This window comes from Triticum urartu, chromosome 7A (genome assembly GCF_056163025.1).
Source record: "Triticum urartu cultivar PI428250 chromosome 7A, HENAU_Tu73, whole genome shotgun sequence".
Lineage (NCBI taxonomy): Eukaryota > Viridiplantae > Streptophyta > Magnoliopsida > Poales > Poaceae > Triticum > Triticum urartu.
Genome location: NC_141879.1, coordinates 470,607,745 through 470,617,245, shown reverse-complemented (window position 1 = coordinate 470,617,245; position 9,501 = coordinate 470,607,745). Strand labels below are relative to the sequence as shown.

The 9,501-nt window shown below is 44.9% G+C and overlaps 2 pseudogenes; both read left to right on the top strand.

The window, feature by feature from the left end:
- The first annotated feature begins 2,450 nt into the window (after positions 1 to 2,450).
- Positions 2,451 to 4,702, top strand: LOC147959995 (uncharacterized; annotated as a pseudogene).
- Positions 4,703 to 5,216: 514 nt separating this feature from the next.
- LOC147959994 (uncharacterized) lies at positions 5,217 to 8,068 on the top strand (annotated as a pseudogene).
- Positions 8,069 to 9,501: the final 1,433 nt, after the last annotated feature.

Genomic DNA, 9,501 nt, shown 5'->3' with positions numbered 1-9,501 from the left:
GCCAAGAAGAAGGCAGCAGCTCCCAGGCGACCCCATGCGCATGGGCCCCTTTGACCCCGTGCCCATAGGCCTCCCAGACTGGCGGCCCGGCAGACCCCGTGCGCACGGGCGTGTACCGTGTGCATGGGCGTGTGCCATGCACATGGGACCCCGTGTCCACGGGCCTCACGGACCCCGTGCACATGGGCTCATACGTCATGTCTCTGGAGACCCCGTGCGCACGAGCTCCACTTACCCCGTGCGCACGGGCCCCCCTTTGTGTTGCTGCGGGTTTGCCCATGTAATGTCCACTTCGCCCCTGCTTACCCCTTCATCCCCTAGGACTATATATACTACTTCATCTCCTCCATTTAGACTAAGCTAGGAATAGATCTAGACATTATAGCTTAGCTCGTGTACCTCCCCTTGTGGGATTCCTCCTCTTGAGAGAGAGAGAGAGACACTCCATTGGAGTTCAAGGCCTCCTTTGGAGAAGATCCCTCGGGATTCAAGACCCCCTTGAGGGAAGGATCTTCCTAGATCACCAAGACCACATCTCCTTTGGATTTGAGATGAACTTTACCATGTACCCACGTTCCCCTTGTTGTTTATGTACGTCTGTGGATCTTGTGTGGATTTGAGTCTAGTGGATGTGTGATTTGGACTTGTTCTTGAGTGTTCCTATTGTTTCCCCCCTTGTGTTCTTCTTGTTCTTGGGGATTTCCCCTCCAATTCATGAAAGATCTCCACTTAGGGTTCCACCCTACAACTTCTTGGTATCATGCGCCATGGTTTATCACAAAATTGGAGCCCCCCTCTTTGTTTTCTAGCCTAATTTTGCTTGTTCTTGCTGAATTTTGAAAATCCACACAAAAAGAGCCATACCATTTTTTTGTGATTTGTTGTTTCTTGTGAGTTTTTGTTGATTTCAATCCTTGGATCTGGTGTTTAGCAAGTAGATCCACCTCCAATTGCGTCACCATAGCCCAATTTTTCTTTATCCCTCTTGAATCTGACCTCGAAATCGTGATTTTTCCACCTACCCCGTGCCCACGGGCCTCAGACCCCGTGCGCACGGGGCCCCGATAGTCCCAGGTGACCCCATGTCCACAGCCTTGTACCGTGCGCATGGGACTCCGTGTCCACGGGACTTTGACACCATTCGCACGGCCCTCCCAGAAATAGTTGCGCATGCTTTACCTTTTTGCCCATAACTTCCACTCCCGAACTCCGATTTGGGTGTTCTTTGGCTCGTTGAAAAGCTAGCGACGTGCCCGAGCTGATCATCTTGGTTTTACCACCATTTGACTCCATCAATTTTTTCCATTTCTGCATATTTTGCATAGGCATTCCGCCATAACTTCCATACCACCACATACAACTTCCGCAACCTAACCCATTTTGGTTCTTATGGTATTTGTGGTTATTTGAGTTGTGATTTGAGTCTCCTAAGTTGTTTCGGCTACTTAGGGATGGTTACATATTCAACAACCACCACATGGAATGATACGAGTAACGCCTAATTCCATTGACTACATCCACCATGAGCTTCCACATCGACGACGACCATCCATCCTTTGAGACCATCTTTAACCGGAAGCAAGGCCGGTTGCACCCGACTTCGGGAAAGGTTAAGTGTGACAAAGGTATCCATTCCTTCATAAACTTTTCCTTCCTTGCCATTACATCTTGATATCCCCACCATCTTTGCGAATACCTTCTTACCTATTGAGACTAGCTATCCAAGTATTGCCGGGCTTCGCGAAAACTTGTGCACCATAGTGATACGATATCATATTGTTGCATCATTGGATATATCATATAGTACCATTGCTTGCTCCCGTGCATATCTTGTGATACTTATCTCATGTTTGTGGTTGAGACTCAATAAGCATAGTTGAAAGGAAGAGAAGAGCAAAAAAAGACAAAAAAAGCTTTTAAGCAAGAAAAGAAAGATCATAAGCTTATAAGCAAAAGAGAGTTGAGCATCACAAGAGATACTTGTGCATGAGGATATATGGAATAGGTAACATTTAGCTTGCATACATATAGGTTGGTGCCAAGTGGTGAATCATGCCCATTCTCCTAGTGTTTGTGCAACACAAGCTTAGTCTTCGTTAGGCAACTTTGTATTGCTCATCCCTATAGTTGCACAAGCCCCATTATCCCACGTGTGTGTTTCTTTATTGCCCTCCTCCATATTTGTGATCACTTGCTTTGCATTTTGAGTCCTTCGGATTTATTTCAACATTTACAATATCTTGGACTTCAATTTGCATGATTTTGCGCCACTTGTCCTAACCAAGCCACTCGATAAGCTTTACTTTGTAGGTGTGAGTGAACAAGTCCGGTACCAATTCCGCTATTCTTTAATTTCACATTGAGTGACATGAGATGCATCCTCAACTTTGGGAACATGTAGCTTGGTATCATTTATCTCATTTCCTACTCACCTTTGCTTGAGTCTTGTGATGGATAGGAAAAGCACATCACCTCCGGTCTACAACCACGACGACGAGATCGATGCCATGAAGAACTTCATCGATGCCAAGATGGACAAGCACATGGAGGAGCTCAAGGTCCTCATCAGGAACCGCAAGCGGTCTTCCTCATCTTTGAGAAGACGCTCAAGTGCAAAGACTCCCGCGCTTCAATCTTCTTCAAGCACACCACGACATCGATACCGACAAGACCACGAAGCTCAAGGCCATCAAGGGAATACCAAAAGAACAGAAGAGCAGCCTTCCAAGAGCATGTTGGCTTCTCTGCCAACCCCATGCACATGGGCCTCTGACCCCCGTGCACACGGGACCCTGTGCACACGGCCTTTTGCACCCATGTGCGCACAGGCTATACAGAGCCGCGACATCGACCCCAAGACTACGGCTTCTTCAACAACATTGGCATCTTCGCAAGTGACTAGAAGGCATCTTCGCGTTCGGATGTACGACATCTTCGCCTACTCCACGAGCTCAAGTCCACTACTTCCATGAGCTACTTCAACTTCACCGACAACGATGAGATTCCATTCTTTGGGACTCATGACCCCGAAGAGTACCTCGAGTGGGAGCGCAAGATGGACGAATACCTCAAGCTACACCAAGTTCCCTCCGAAGATCAAGTGAAGTGCGCCACAAGTACCTTCCACGACTACGCATCGACATGGTGGCTTCATAGACCTTCGACAAGCTTCACCATGACGTGGCCCACGATGAAGAAAGCGATGAGGCGAGAATTTGTGCCTTCCACCTACACAAAACATCTTCAACGCCAATTGGAGAACACCATACAAGGATCCAAGTCCCTCGACGAGTACCCGAAGGACATGAAGAAAGCCTTACGGTGAGCCGGTGTGGACGACCCCATTTGGATGAAGTTCCACTTCATGATGGAATTGAACAACGACATCTCCAAGACTATCTTCCTCGAGAACTACAAGTCCCTCGAGGACAACTACATTGGTGCTCTCAAGGCAGAACGAGAACTCATGAAGGCCAAGGATTCTCCACCCCAAGCAAACTTCGCGACGACCAAGCTTCATGACGGCGAGCATGAGGCTAGTACCATCGAGATGTCCAAGCCCTATGAGCTCCAAGATGACATTCCCAAGTTCGACTTCACCGCCATCCCTCTTTGTGGCATTGATGATGCCGAGTCTATTACGACTCTTTTTCAAGACGGTGCAGCGACAAGTACAACTATGGAGCAACTCAACGATCAAGATTTGGAGGCGAGCGACACGGTGATGAGCAAGGATGAGAGTGATGATGTGTCACCTTCGTCCTTCATCCATGATGAGAGTGATGATGTGCAATCTTCGGACTTCATCCACGATGAGAGTGATGATGTGCCATCTTCGGCCTTCACACATGACGAGAGTGATGATGTGCCATCTTCGGCCTTCATCCACGACGAGAGTGATGATGTTCCATCTTCGGCCTTCAACCACGACGACGACTACGAGATGGTTGAGCATGGGATTTTCCCTTCGACCATGGCGATTTATGATGACTCGAGGGACTTTTGCCATCATATTGAGAGTGAGAGTGACTTCACCACTAGCCCCATATATGACGAGTTGCCCCAATTCCCATGTGAGGATAGCCACCACCACCACCACTTGAGTGATTTGAGTGACTCCACCATATGTGACATTGAGTGCACCTATTTTGAGGGAGTGAATGAGCCACCACCACATAGAGAGAGTGAGGTAGTTGATAGGGCATGTGAGGCCATTTCGATTTCTAACAACTTAACATCTACCTCTATCATGTCTTCTCATTTGGTGCTAGATCCCATATATGATGACATGCCGATCTTTGACGACTTCGTCCTTGCCTTGGACAAGACGATGGCCATGGTGGACTATGATGCACCCACCACATGGTTCCATCACGATGATGATGTTGACCACGATTTGGTCTTCGCCACCTCACCTACACCACATGAGTGGAATGAGAAAGGTAACATAGATGAAGGTGATGCTCTAGTCCCACTAGTGGACATCCTTGATATTGATTGCTTGCATGATGTTGATCCACCTATTACCATGTTTCATGCTAGTATGATTTCCCCATGCGATAATTTACCCATTTATGATGAGTTTGATGATTATCATGTGGATTCTATTCGTTGTGATGCCATGTTACATAGGATTTCTTATGATATTTCTCTTGGTCACATCATGTTTGATAATCCGCTTGACTTGTCATATGATGCATGAGATCTCCCATATGTCATATTTGCAATCTCATCGTAGTGACTATGCATATGCAATTAAAATAAACCCAGTTTGCACATATGGCATAAATGACAAACCCATGGTTATTGGCATTTGTTTTTCTTGTGATGATATTGATATGCTCCCTTTGCATCATTTATCTCATATGCCATGCCATGACCACCTATCTTCGAACATGCATTATTTGCCATGTTATCAATTTTCTCCATATGATGCTTCCGCTATTGCCCATGAGGAGACCCCCATAGTTTCCTCATACATTTTAGGAGATTTTGCTACATCTTATGAATTGCATGATTCCCATGATTGTGTGCACCATATGCATCCCATGAATAAAAATGCTATCGTTGTGGCACACACTTGCTATAATTTGCGTCTCAATCATGTTGAACACAATAACTATCATTGCATGATGGATGGCGTATTTCTCTACCATGCTTCAAATTTATTTGAGCATTGCTTATCTTGTGCTAACTCTCACGTTTAGATACACATCATGATGGATGATGTGTACATTTACCACACACACAATTTCTTTGGTTTGTGTCTCTTTTGTGTAGGTACCCATGAATACTTGTCAACCTCACAATCCCATGAGTTGACAAAACGAGCTCTAGAGAGCAATGATGATTTGGGATCCCGTGGATTATCCTTACGAGCACTCCCTCCGCGCATTTCTTCTACATGGCCCTCACATGGTTATGGGTTATATACCGCTTCTCACTTTATGCTCATTTTGATGCCTTTGCCATGCATTTGTGACCCAGGCTTTGCATTATACATGATGACGGATTCTAGTACTTGTATGTGTATTTGCAAGATTGGTGGGGATATCTCTTGTTATTGCCATGTTCCATTTATGCCCCATGCCTATGATGATAATTTGATCTCGCTTTGTGTTCATGCTTGCCATGTGTCATGTGCATTGCCTATGCCTATTATTTGCTTACATGACATGATTGCCATGATATCCTCTAGTTTGTTGCATCTTCGCTCCAATAGTTTTCATGACATGATTGATATGCTTGCCTATGTTGCATCACTAATGATTCATACTGGCTCGTTTCATGCGGTTGATGGCATCCATTTACATGCTTTGCACACGATTGCTATTGCTTCTTGTCATATGTCTCCATATGTTGCCTCTCTCATGCTAGATGACTTGCCTTGTATTGAGTGCAACAATACTTTTAGCCTTGCTAATGAGATTGCCCCCATAGCTTTCTCGAATATGTTTGGAGCTTTTGACACATTTCTTGTGAAGCATGTTTCCCTTCCTTCTTTGCACCATATGCCTAGTGCCATGAGTGTAGCCATTGCATCATACTATTCATGCACTTTTGCTTCTAATGGTTATGTGCAAGAGAAGAGAATCATCATGATGGATGATGTGTTTATCTACCATGCACATACATTCTTTGTTTTGTTGTGTGCATGTGTAGGATACTTGGACTTCGTGTCGACTTCCACTTCATGTGAGTTGACAATTCGAGCAATTGAGAGCGGACCACCTTTTACCATGACGAGTCTACATCACACTTTCTTGTACTTCGACATTCTGAAGGGCGCACAAGGACATGCTTTCAAGGTGATATCCTTCTCTTTCGAGAAACACAAAACCATGAACATGGATATTTGTGGATCATACTACTTGTGTTGCTTCCACCATGAGACTTATTGGTCATCTTGGACCACTTGATTGCACACATGTTAGGGATAGTGCTTTCATTCATGATTTCCACATTGCTATGCCCCATGACATATATGCCTTGTGTGTTGCATCCAAGTTGTTCATTATTTTCTCCTATCATATGTTTGGTTACAACAATGTCATTTCTTCACATATGCCATGTCCCATTGCTTGCTACATGATTGACTTGATTGCCTCACACATGATGAACAATTGCTCTTTCCATTGTGTTGAGTGCCACGACATCTTCACTACACCCTATGCACATTATGCTTGGATTGTCTTGCACTTTCCCCATGTGTTTAGACATATCATTATATTTGGTGTTGTGGATGATTATTATGCCTACCATGGACCTTTTGTTGAGCACTTTATGCATGTTTTCTGTGATCACGAGGTAGATGCTTGTTTACTTGTCACACATATTTGCATCTCGACCTCCCATTTGCATGCTTGTTTCCATGATGTCCTTGATTGTGCTCAATTTATATGCTTAAATGCCATGCCACACTTCTTTGTCAAACCATATGCTATGCTTGATGACAACACTTGTTGGGTGAATCACCTCTCGAATGCTTGGTTTTGCAATAACGCCAACCACATTTGTTTTTCCATGTGCTTGTTATCTTTGCTCCTTTCGAAGGAATTACAAGACGGTGCGACATTGGAGGGTGCCCATTTGGAACTACAAGATAATGAATGCTTGGTGATCATCCACTTCTACACGGAGACATCATCTCTTTCCCATGGTGATTTGGATTTCGATCTAAGGTTGGATCTTTCCCAAGGGGGAGGGGATGATGCGGAGCAAAATATGGAAATCACCATGTCAAGAGTCCATTTGGCAAGTGACATATGCGACATCTACTTCCTACATACAAAGGTGAATCATCTCCTTTACACGTGTCCACTTGTACCTTTCGAGGTTGGTATACTACTTGACCCCTCCTCTCATGTGCATCCATAGGTGTGAGCGGAGCTACACATTCATAGAGGAGTCCAAGAAGAATAGAACATCTACACCATCCAAGAGGGAAGCCTGGAAGCGGAGAAGGAAGTGCCAAGAAGAAGGCAACAGCTCCCAGGTGACCCCGTGCGCACGGACACTTCTGACCCCGTGCCCATGGGCCTCCTAGGCTGGCGGTCCTGAAGACCCCATGTGCACGGGCGTGTACCATGCCCACGGGACCCATGTGTCCACGGGCCTCATGGAACCCGTGCGCACGGGCTCATGCGTCAGGTCTCTGGAGACCCCGTGCGCACGGGCACCACTAACCCCGTGCGCACGAGGCCCCCTGTGTGTTGCCGCAGGCTTTTCCCATGTAATGTTTGATGTCTACTACACAACCTTCTTCTTGTAGACGTTGTTAGGCCTCCAAGTGCAGAGGTTTGTGGGACAGTAGCAAATTTCCCTCAAGTGGATGACCTAAGGTTTATCAATATGTGGGAGGCGCAGGATGAAGATGGTCTCTCTCAAGCAACCCTGCAACCAAATAACAAAGAGTCTCTTGTGTCCCCAACACACCCAATACAATGGTAAATTGTATAGGTGCACTAGTTCGGCGAAGAGATGGTGATACAAGTGCAATATGGATAGTAGATATAGGTTTTTGTAATCTGAAAATATAAAACAGCAAGGTAACTAATGATAAAAGTGAGCGGAAATGGTATTGCAATGCGTTGAAACAAGTCCTAGGGTTCATACTTTCACTAGTGCAAGTTCTCTCAATAATAATAACATAATTGGATCATATAACTATCACTTAACATGCAACAAAGAGTCACTCCAAAGTCACTAATAGCGGAGAACAAACAAAGAGATTATTGTAGGGTACGAAACCACCTCAAAGTTATTCTTTCCGATCGATCTATTCAAGAGTTCGTACTAGAATAACACCTTAAGACACAAACCAACCAAAACCCTAATGTCACCTAGATATTCTAATGTCACCTCAAGTATCCATGGGTATGATTATATGATATGCATCACACAATCTCAGATTAATCTATTCAACCAACACAAAGAAGTTCAAAGAGTGCCCCAAAGTTTCTACCGGAGAGTCAAGACAAAAATGTGTGCCAACCCCTATACATAAGTTCACGAGGTTACGGAACTCGCAAGTTTATCACCAAAACATACATCAAGTGGATCACGTGATATCCCATTGTCACCACAGATAAGCACATGCAAGACATACATCAAGTGTTTCAAATCCATAAAGACTCAATCTGATAAGATAACTTCAAAGGGAAAACTCAATTCATCACAAGAGAGTAGAGGGGGAGAAACATCATAAGATCCAAATATAATATCAAAGCTCGTGATACATCAAGATCGTTCTGAATCAAGAAAACGAGAGAGAGAGATCAAACACATAGCTACTGGTACATACCCTCAGCCCCAAGGGTGAACTACTCACTCCTCGTCATGGAGAGCGCCGGGATGATGAAGATGGCCACCGAAGAGGGATCCCCCCCTCCGGCAGGGTGCCGGAACGTGTCTAGATTGGTTTTCGGTGGCTACGGAGGCTTCTAGCGACGGAACTCCTGATCTAGGTTTCTTTCTGGAAGTTTGGGGTTATATAAGAGGTGTTGGAGTTGGGAACAAGTCAGGGGGTCTCCGGGCTGTCCATGAGGTAGGGAGGCGCGTCCAGGGGGGTGGGCGCACCCCCACGCTCGTGGGCAGCTTGGGACTCTTTTGGCCCAACTCTTTTACTCCATGGCCTTCTTCTGGTCCAAAAATAAGTTCCACGAAGTTTTAGGTCAATTGGACTCCGTTTGATTTTCCTTTTTTGAAAAACTCAAAAACAAGGAAAAATGAGAAACTGGCACTAGGCTCTAGGTTAATAGGTTAGTCCCAAAAATCATCTAAAATAGCATATAAATGCATATAAAACATCCAATGTTGATAATATAGTAGCATGGAACAATAAAAAATTATAGATACGTTGGAGACGTATCAAGCATCCCCAAGCTTAATTCCTGCTCGTCCTTGAGTAGGTAAATGATAAAAATAGAATTTTTGATGTGGAATGCTACCTAACATATTTATCCATGTAATTCTCTTTATTGTGGCATCATGTTCAGATCC